This window comes from Mesoplodon bidens (assembly GCF_964165515.1).
Source record: "Mesoplodon bidens genome assembly, chromosome: 2".
Classification (NCBI taxonomy): domain Eukaryota; kingdom Metazoa; phylum Chordata; class Mammalia; order Artiodactyla; family Ziphiidae; genus Mesoplodon; species Mesoplodon bidens.
In genome coordinates, this window is record NC_138177.1 from 130,593,572 (window position 1) to 130,604,393 (window position 10,822).

At 40.2% G+C, this 10,822-nt stretch overlaps 1 pseudogene across 1 annotated transcript; it reads right to left on the bottom strand.

Moving 5' to 3' along the window:
• Nucleotides 1-1,837: 1,837 nt before the first annotated feature.
• On the bottom strand, nucleotides 1,838-2,490 carry LOC308604842 (large ribosomal subunit protein uL24-like; annotated as a pseudogene). Its single transcript has one exon. The product of its transcript is annotated as a large ribosomal subunit protein uL24-like (transcript).
• Between the last annotated feature and the right edge of the window lie 8,332 nt (nucleotides 2,491-10,822).

Below are 10,822 nucleotides of genomic sequence, written 5' to 3' on the forward strand. Positions count from 1 at the left end.
AGTCATGGAGACCTGACACATACGTTGCAGATAAACACTCCCTCCTTTATTCTCTCATTGTATTTTGTACCTCTTGCTACTTAGTAGATATCAGAATGTATTTTATTTTATTTACTTATTTTTTAAATAAGCTTATTTATTTATTTATTTATGGCTGCATTGGGTCTTCATTGAGGTGAGCAGAGGCTACTGTTCATTGCGGTGCGTGGGCTTCTCATTGCAATGGCTTCTCTTGTTGTGGAGCATGGGCTCTAGGCATGCGGGCTCAGTAGTTGGGATGCACGGGCTTAGTTGCTCTGCAGCATGTGGGATCTTCCCGGACCAGGGCTGGAACCCGGGTCCCCTGCATTGGCAGGTGGATTCTTAACCACTGCGCCACGAGGGAAGTCCCAGAATGTATTTTAAAGGTCAGTTTTCCCATCTCCCTCACTATACTTTACACTCCTTCAGGGCAAGAAGAATATTCTATCACACATAGGCACTTAGTAAATGTTAGCTAGATGAGTTGGTCTGCCATTCTGCATGGTGGCATGGGTGGCAGTCATACACCCGCATGGACCCAAAGCGTGAGTTTGCCTTAGCCCCGTGTTTCTTTCCAGACCCATAAACATCCACAAGCCCAACCTGACCCTAACACAAAGAGAGGAAAGAAGTCCTTTCATGATGAGGTCCCAGGATCCTCAGTTCTACCCTCGCTTTGGAAGTGATGGCTCCACCTTCCCCCGCCCACCCTCCTTCCTCTAAGCCACTCTGTCATCTGACTTTAGCCTGGGAACTTCTCAGTCCACTCTCAGGCTATGCTAAAGAACAAACAAGAATTGTCTGTCGTTGAGAAATGTACATGACATTTGATAAATGGGGACGGGGGGATATTTTGTTATGTATGTAACTGGAAGAGAAAACACAAAATTGCTAATAATTGTCTGTGGGAGGTGATATTATGACAGATTTGTACTCTATTCCCTAGAATAGGTTGCCTTGTCTAAATTTTCTACAAAGACCACATTTGACTTTTATAATTGAAAATAAAGATTCAATAAAATCCCCATAGCATCCTAGGTGGGGCCATAAAATTCAATTGTGTAAGATGTGTGGTCTTGGCCCTGTGAGGTTACTGAAAAGACCAGGGCAAACCAGGTCAGCTAGTCCAGGGGTTTCGGGGGTCAGCCAGTGCCATCCAAATCTGTCCCTGCCCTGGCTGGGGTTTGGCACTTCCTACTGGTCATGGACCACAGTGGTAATTCACAGCCTCTTCCTCTTGGCTGACTGACTCTTATAATGTCAGCCCAATACTGGGGACACCGGGCGCCCTGGCGAAATGGAGTTCTCTGTCTCCCAGTACACAGAGGAGAGGATGAGAGAGAGGTCAGAGGAGAGGTGGGGAGACCTCCCTTCAGGAAAGAAGTGGCTGCTTGGCTGCATGGAGCCCTGCTGGCTGACAGCCTCCAGTGATCAGCATCTTCAGCATCTGCCTCAGGATCAGCTTAGCAGCTGAGGTCATGCTCCTTTTCAGCAACCCCTAGGCAACAGCTAAGCATGGCAGGACACTAGGGCCTGGTAGTTTTTGCCCAATGTGGACCTGTTTTTTTTGTGTGTGTGTGGTACGCGGGCCTCTCACTGCCGTGGCCTCTCCAACTGTGGAGCACAGGCTCCGGACGCGCAGACTCAGCGGCCATGACTCATGGGCCCAGCTGCTCCGTGGCATGTGGGATCTTCCCGGACCGGGGCACGAACCCGTGTCCCCTGCATTGGCAGGCAGACTCCCAACCACTGGGCCACCAGGGAAGCCCATGTGGGCCTGTTCTGATGGGCAATCTTGTTCCAGAGCTTCCCAGTGGGTCATCCAAGATTCTCTCAGATCATGGTCTCAGGCTTTTCCTACACAGTCCTGCTTCTTCCCCTCTTTTATCTTCTATTTTTTCCATTTTAACAGTTTTTAATGAAAGTTGTATACAAGATTACTTCATTCCTGCATCTTCTCAATTGTTTCTTCCTTATATTTGCCCTTTTCCTTTCCTACTTCGCGAGATTTGGCTCTACGTTCAAGGATTTTTTGCGGTCTTTGTCCAGTTTTAGTCTGGTGACAACCACCTTGCTGGGGTGAATGCCCACATGGACAGTCGTGCCATTAGCCTTCTCCCGCTGCACTCGTTCAGTGCAGATGACATATTTCTTCCTGTAAACCTGGACTACTTTGCCAGTTTGCTGCCCTTTGTGGTGCCCTCCTACCACCTGAACTTCATCTTCCTTTCAGATGGGCATGGATCGGACACTGTACTTCTGTCTCAGCTCTTTAGAAAGAGGGGAAGACATAATCTTCCTGCGAATGTGGGAAGGCACATTGAAATGCCTTTTCCGGTTCTTGCTTCGGTCAGAAGTCACAAAGGGATTGAACTTCCTTTTGGCCGCTAGCGCTCCAGCGATGGCCACAAAAGGGAAGAACCCCTCTTTTATCTTATACAGACACTGTCTCCGACAAACCTCTTGCATTCCCAACTCCAGCTTAGTGGACCTTACTGACTGTTTTACACACACACACACACACGTGTAAGGACCCATGAGTCTAACACCTGAGCCCTCCATGCCACACGGAAGGACCTGCTCATTTAGCTAACACATGCTAAGTACCTACCCTGTGCAGGAGCATTGTTCCTGCCCTCAACCAAGCCCTGAGGGACACAGAGAGGAAAATAAATCAGCAAAATACATTGTGATATCTTAGTGTAATACATGCGTGCTTCTAATTGTTTAAGTACATGGAAACCTCTAATGAGTTCCCGGTGTTCTCATCCTACTGTTTTCTTTGAGTGAACATTCCTCTTGCAATCTTGTTTATCATTGGGCTTTGCAATGTCTTTTGCTACTAACAAAACAGAGTTAAACTCGAATGCATATCCAATGGGGAAACTCTAATAAATTCTAAATTGGGGACTTGAATTAATGAATCCCTGAATAACAGAGTTGATTATACTGTCCTTTGTATTCCAGTTCCTGGTGTTTTATTGGTTTTGTCTCTGAAATGACTGATGATCAGCAGATCTAATAATGACAGTAATGACTGAAGTCCAAAAATAATAAGACTTAAGCCACAGTCACATTAAAGCCAGTAATAATAATAAGCCTCTATCCATACGTTAAAGCCTTAGCTTGCTAATTGTAGCTGTAACCTAAGCAAACAACTGCTGAGAGGAAAACCAAGAACATGACAGAGGAGCCAACATTCTGTGGCATCACAAGTTGGATTTTTTCTATTCTAAGAAACTCTAAAAGAATTTGTTGCCGCCCTCGGGGAGTTCACAGAGAGGAAGAAGCTGGGTCACATATTAGTTTTCTAGATCACTTATAAAAGGCCCTGATAAACAGCAAGGTCCTACTGTGTAGTACAAGGAACTATATTCAGTGTCCTGTGATAAACCATAATGGAAAAGAATATGAAAAATAATGTATATATATGTATAACTGAATCACTTTGCTGTACAGCAGAAATTAACACAACATTGTAAATCAACTATACTTCAATAAAAATTTTTTTAAAAACTTTAAAAAAGGGCCTGAGTCGTGTCTTTGACACAAAAGAATCCAAGTACACCAGCCTTCTGGCGAGATATATATATATATATATATATATATATATGTATATACACATATATAATGTGTATATACATATATATATATACACAGCTACATACATATATACACAGATACATATATACACAGATAACTATATATGTGTATATATATATACACATATATATTAATCTGGGTCCCTGTTCTTGGGGCTGTGTGGAAGTCCAGGACCTACCCAAGATTTCAGGGGGCTCCTCCTGAGAGGGTGGCTGCAAGTCTCCTTCCATGCTCCCTCAGTCAGCCTGCTACCAGCTTGATTCCTCTTGACCACCCTGTACACTCTCAAGCCTCCTGAGATTGCTCTCCTCTCTGCCCCTCTGCACCCCTGCACGCCAATATTCTTTCTCCCCTCATTCTCCATAGCGGTACTAACATGGGGCTATTACAAGTTCAAAACTCTTACTGACTGTATAAGAATAATAAAAGCAGGTACAGTAGCCCAAACAGGAGTCAACTAAAGAACTCCTCCAAATCAATAATAAAAAGAAAACCCAGTTTTTAAAAATGGAGAAAACACTTGATTTCAAAACAGACGTTTCAGAAGTTATATGAATCACTAGTACACACATAAAATGGTTTTTACCAGTGTTCGTGAAAATACCATGTAAATTTGTGTGGATACCTCATTATTCATCAGAGAAATGCAAATTAAAACCGTGAGATACAATTTCTTACCCACTAGAATGGCTGCATTTTAAAGGAATGACAAATGTCAAGTGTTAACAGTGACGTGGAGTTCCTAGAACTTGTGTACATTGCTAGTGGGTGATAAGGTAGTACAACCACTTTGGTAAACTGTTTGGCAGTTTATTGTAAAGAATATACCCACACCATGACCAGGAATTCCACTTCCAAGCATCATTTCTCTTCTTCCAAGAGAAATGAAAATATATGTACACAAAAATCATATAGGAACATTTATAGCACCTTTATTCATAATAATGAAACCTGGAAACAAACTAAGTGTTCTCCAACAGGAGATAAACAAATTGTGAATTTTTTGTATTTAAAACCATAGTAATAATAAGAAGAAGAATAAGAAGAAATTATTGATATCCATATTAACATTGATGAATCTCAAAAGTATATTGAGCAAGACACAAATACGTACATACTGTTTGATTCCATTTATAAATTTTGTGTGGAATTAAAAAACAGTCGAAACTAATTTATGGTGATAGAAATCAGAAAATGTGTTACTTAGGGTGGGGTGGGACAGACTGACAGGAAAGGGACATTTCTGGGTAAAGTAAAAGATCTCTATCTTAATTAGGGTGGTGGTTAGAAGAGGGTGAACAATGGTCAAAACTCATTGAACTGTACACATAATATGTGTGCAATTTGTTGTATGTAAACTATACTGTAAAAAACTCCTAATGCCTAGGCCACACCCTAGTCCAATCAGATCATAGTCTCTATGGGTAGAATGAAGGTACCAATATTTTTTTAAAGCTCCTCAGCAGGGGCCTCATCTTCCACAGCTAAAAACTCCACCATGGGGTTTCCATTAAAAAAAGGATAAAAATTGAAAACTTTCTCTTTGTATCTTTTAAAGGAGCCAGCTCAAACCAGAGCCGAGTTAAAAAAATTAGTTTTGTCTCACTTCCTTCGTATTTTTTAATGGATCACCACTGACAATAAAAAAAAGGAAGGAAGGGAACCAACATTTATTGAGCACCTACCACATATCATGCATCAGACCCTGAACTTTATACTCATCATCTAATCTTTGGAACAATCCTTTTAGTAATTATTATCTCCATTTTGGAAAATAAATCCTGAGAGTTGAAAAAGACAGGTAATGTGCTCCAAATTTAAAAAAAAATGCACAATGGAGAATAAGATCCAAATGTGTTTGACTTGCAAGTTTTCATGTTATGCTCACACAGACACTTTTTAGAAAGTCTGACACAGCAATTTGAAAAAACAACATAAAAATGTCAGGCCTTGATTCTCAGTTGCTATAAGGCATAAGCTTTTGAATTGTTTTTTTTGTGGAAATCATACCTTTAAGATTTGAGATTTCTTCCACTACCACACATAAGGAGGGTTGTGATTTGGCAAGCAGTATCTGGCTTTCACCACAGTGAGTCCTAGATTCCACACCTCAGCTGACCATTGTGGGGCAGACCATTTTCTCATAGAAACAGCATTGTTATTGGAGGTTGTATTCCTGAGCAATATGCTCAGCACCAAATAAGTCAAAGGAAAAAGTAGTGATTAAAAACAAATATATACCTTCATAATTATTTTGAATAATCAAGCTGTACTTCCCAGCCTATGAAATGATCCCAATCTTTCCAAGTGTCTCCAGGGTACTCTTATAACTGTACATACAGCATATATAACACACAAGTCTAGGGTGGATTCACTCATAAAATGAATCCAAGATTAATAATCTAGCTGTAACATATATTAATTAAACATTTCAATAATTATTTTGCTTGTAGTTTTAGAATTTTAGAAGAGCTTTATTTATATATTTATTGATTAGAATGGAGCACTGGTCCATCTTTTTTTTAATATTTATTTATTTATTTATCTATTTGGCTGCATTGGGTCTTAGTTGTAGCACACAGGATCTTTGTTGCGGTGGCAGGCTTCTCTAGTTGTGGCGTGTGGGCTTAGTTGCCCACAGCATGTGGGATCATAGTTCCCCGACCAAGGATTGAACCCATGTCCTCTTCACTGGGAGGCAGATTCTTAACCACTGGACCACCAGGAAGTCCCTAGAATAGCTTTAAAAGTTGATTAAAATGAAGCATAGATCTGCAACCTACCAGTTCACTTACCACACAGGTTGATCAGGGAAATGCTATAGAAAACCTGTCTGAATATCTTCAAGCTTTTGGAAATATCTTGGTGGGAGAATGGGGGGAGGAGATTAAAACATGTACAAGATGAATGTCAAAAAGAATCATTGCAACAAACACTTACTGAGTGTTGGACACTGTGTTAAATACTCTACCTATATTATTCCATTTAATCCTCACAACAACTTTGTAAAGAGGACACTGTTCTTAAGATGAAGAACTTGAGGTTCAAAGAAGTTAAATAACTTGTCTAAGGATGCACAGCCAGGAAATGACAAGATGAAGATAAAGGCCAAGCTGTTGACTATAAAGTCCCTGCCTCCCCAGATAATAACTACTCACCTTCTTGAGCACATGCCCTGTGCCGCATTGCATGTGTTTCATCATTTAATCCTTACAAAAGTCCTATGAGTTGGGTACTATAATTATCATTTAACAGTAGAGGAATAGGAAGCACAGATAAGTCAATGTGTAACTGACTGAGCAGCCCTTCTTAAAGAGTGCTAACTGTTGAACACAAGCAACCAGAGGGAAGGTCTCCAATGGCATGCCACAGTGAGCTGTCCCTGCCCTGAGCTTTTTATTCAAAATTTACTTGGATAAAGACTGTGATCTACTGCCCAGATATAGGACAACATGAATTTGGCGGGATAAATTACATAGGATGGCTGAAAATTAAGCTGCAAAAAGATCTCAGTAGTCTAGAACAATGAGCTGAATATAACGAGATGTAACTGAGAGAATTAAACATAAAGTCCTAAACAGTTCCCAAACTAGGTCAGTTGAAGGCCAAATGAATTAACAGTGACACAAGTAAAAGAGCTGTATAGAGTTTGGCTTAAAGTGTACTGAGTACTGGATGATAACTGAGTGTTATCACAAGATATCCACCCTCACCCCTGCATGTGTACTTGTACACACCATTTGAAAATTAAAAGTAAGAATGCCCTTTCACATATACCCTGAGAAAACCATAATTCAAAAAGAGTCATGTACCACAATGTTCATTGTAGCTCTATTTACAATAGCCAGGACATTGAAGCAACCCAAGTGTCCATCAACAGGTGAATGGATAAAGAAGGTGTGGTACATATACACAATGGAATATTACTCAGCCATAAAAAGAAATGAAATTCAGTTATTTGTAGTGAGGTGGATGGACCTAGAGTCTGTCATACAGAGTGAAGTAAGTCAGAAAGAGAAAAAGAAATACAGTATGCTAACACATATATACGGAATCTAAAAAAAAAATTGGTTCTGAAGAATATAGAGGCAGGACAGGAATAAGGACACAGACGTAGAGAATGGACTTGAGTACACAGGGAGGGGGAAGGGTAAGCTGGGACGAAGTGAGAGAGTGGCATGGACGTACATGCAATACCAAATGTAAAATAGATAGCAAGTGGGAAGCAGCTGCATAGCACAGGGAGATCAGCTCGGTGTTTTGTGACAACCTAGAGGTGTGGGATAGGGAGGGTGGGAGGGAGACGCAAGAGGGAGGAGATATGGGGATACATGTATACGTATAGCTGATTCACTTTGTTGTACAGTAGAAACTAACACAACATTGTAAAGCAATTATACTCCAATAAAGATGTTTAAAAAAAAAAAAAAAGAATGCCCTTTCAGGGAATTCCCTGGTGGTCCAGTGGTTAGGACTCTGCGCTTTCACTGCCAAGGGCCCAGGTTCAATCCCTGGTCAGGGTGGTGCAGTCAAAAAAAAAAAAAAGCCCTTTCAGAGTAACACATAAAATAAGTAATTGATCAGGGCAGACAATGACAGCATCACTAGAGACAAAAACTTTCCTGGCAAAAATTTTACTTTAATCTGGTAGAGTATGGACATCAGTAGGATAGTTGGTCAACAACTGAAGCAAAGACATAGGCAAGTCCCAGAGGCAAAGGGGATATGGATTGTAGATGCATCAACACATGCTCTTGGTTCTTGTGACATGTTTATCTTTGGAAGAGATGGATGTGGAAGGCCACATAGCTGGAGGTCAACACTACTGTTAGTGGAAGGTTCTAGTCTTTAGGAGGAATCTAAGACACGCTATCTTACCCTCAGAGGAGGAGTCTTTAATATTATCAGGAGTAAGGATTTTGGGGCCATAGTGTTGGGAGCTGGAGGGAGTGAGAGGCTTGACCGAGATGCAGCAAGCAAAGAATTTAAAAGCTACTGTGAACCTCAGCAACATGATCTTGTACATAAAAATCAGCAAAGGGAACCCTTGTGCACTTTTGGTGGGAATGTAAACTGGTACAGTCATTGTGGGAAACAGTATGGAGGTTCCTCAAGAACTTAAAGATAGAACTACCATATGATCCAGCAATCCCATTTCTGGATATATATCCAAAGGAAACAAAATCACTATCTTGAAGAGATATCTCTTCAAGAGGGGGAGGGAGGGATAAATTAGGAGGTTGGGATTAACATAAACACACTACTACATATAAAATAGATAACCAGCAAGGACCTATTGTATAGCACAGGAAAGTATACTCAATATTGTGTAATAATCTAGTAGGGAAAAGAATCTGAAAACGAATATATATATACATTCACATATATATATATCTCTGAATCACTGTGCTGTATACCTGAAACTAACATGATATTGTAAATCAACTATACTTCAAAAAAATAAAGAAGAAGAAGAAGAGCTGTCTCTATTCCCTTGTTCATTACAGCATTATTCACAATAGACAAGGTATGGAAACAACCTAAGTGTCCATCAGCAGATGAATGGATAAAGAAAATGTGACACATACACAAATGTACACACACGGAATATTATTTGGCCTTAAAAAAGAAGGAAATCCTGCCCTTTGTGACCTGGAGGGCATTGTGCTATGTGAAATAAGCCAGATAAAGAAAGACAAATATTGCATGATATCACTTATTTGTGGAGTTTTTAAAAAAACTCAAACTCATAGAGAGCAGAATGGTGGTTGCCAGGAGCTTGAGGGTTGGGGAAAACAGGGAGAGTCTGGAAAAAAGGTAGAAACTTTCAGCTACAAGTTGAATAAGGTCTCAGGATCTAATGTATAGCATGGTGATACTGTATTGTATTGTATACTGAATTGTACAACTGAAATTTGCTGAGAGTGAAACTTGAGTGTTTACAGCAAAAAAGAAAAAAAGGCAAATACATGAGGTGATGGATGTGTTAACTCGATGGTGGGGATCCTTTCACAATGTATATGTGCATCAAATCATCATGTTGTACACTTTAACTATATTAAATTTTTGTCAGTTATATCTCAGTGAAGCTGAAAAAAGTTCTTTTAATTGCAAAGAATCTGTGAAGAAATGACTAGAACTAATAAGTGTGTTTAATGAAATCACAGGATAAAGAGCAATGTACAAAAACTAATTGTATGGGACTTCCCTGGTGGCACAGTGGTTAAGAATCTGCCTGCCAATGCAGGGGACACGGGTTTGATCCCTGGTCCGGGAAGATCCCACATGCTGCAGAGCAACTAAGCCCATGAGCCACAACCACTGAGCCTGTGCACCACAGCTACTAAAGCCTGCATGCCTAGAGCCTGTGCTCCGCAACAAGAGAAGCCACTGCAATGAGAAGCATGTGCACCGCAAAGAAGAGTAGCCCCTGCTCACCGCAACTAGAGAAAGCCCGCTCGCAGCAATGAAGATCCAACGCAGCCAAAAATAAATAAATAAAAAATATATAAATAAGCTAATTGTATTTCTATAAACTATAAACAAACAATTTGAAAAGGAATTAATTTTAATTTATAATAGCATCAAGAGAATGCAATACTCAGGGGTTAATTAAACAACAGAAGTGCAAATCTGTATACTGAAAACTACACAGCATTGCTGAGTGAAGTTCAAGAGGATTTATAAAAATGGGGAGATACACAATGTCCATGGACTGAAAGATTCAATATTGTTAAGATGGCAATTTCCCCAAATTGATGTACTATAGATTCAACGTAATACCTATCAAAATCCCAGTGGGATTGTTTTTTTGGTAGAAACTTAACAGCTGTTCCTAAAACTTATACAGAAATGGAAAAACCTAGAATACCGAAAAGATTTTGAAAAAGAATTGCAAAATCTGAGGACTTTACCCGATTTTAAAACTTACTACAAATCTACAATAATTAAGAAACACTGAGGGACTTCCCTGGTGGTGCCGTGGGTAAGACTCTGGGCTCCTAATGCAGGGGGCCTGAGTTCAATCCATGGTCGGGGAACTAGATCCTGCATGTCACAACAAAGATCCCACATGCTGCAAATAAGAGTCCGCATGCCGCAACTAAAACCCGGCACAGCCAAAATATATAAATAAATATTTTTTTAATAAAAAACACGGGACATTTAGATGGATGGAAGAGAAGAGAGAGTCCAGTAA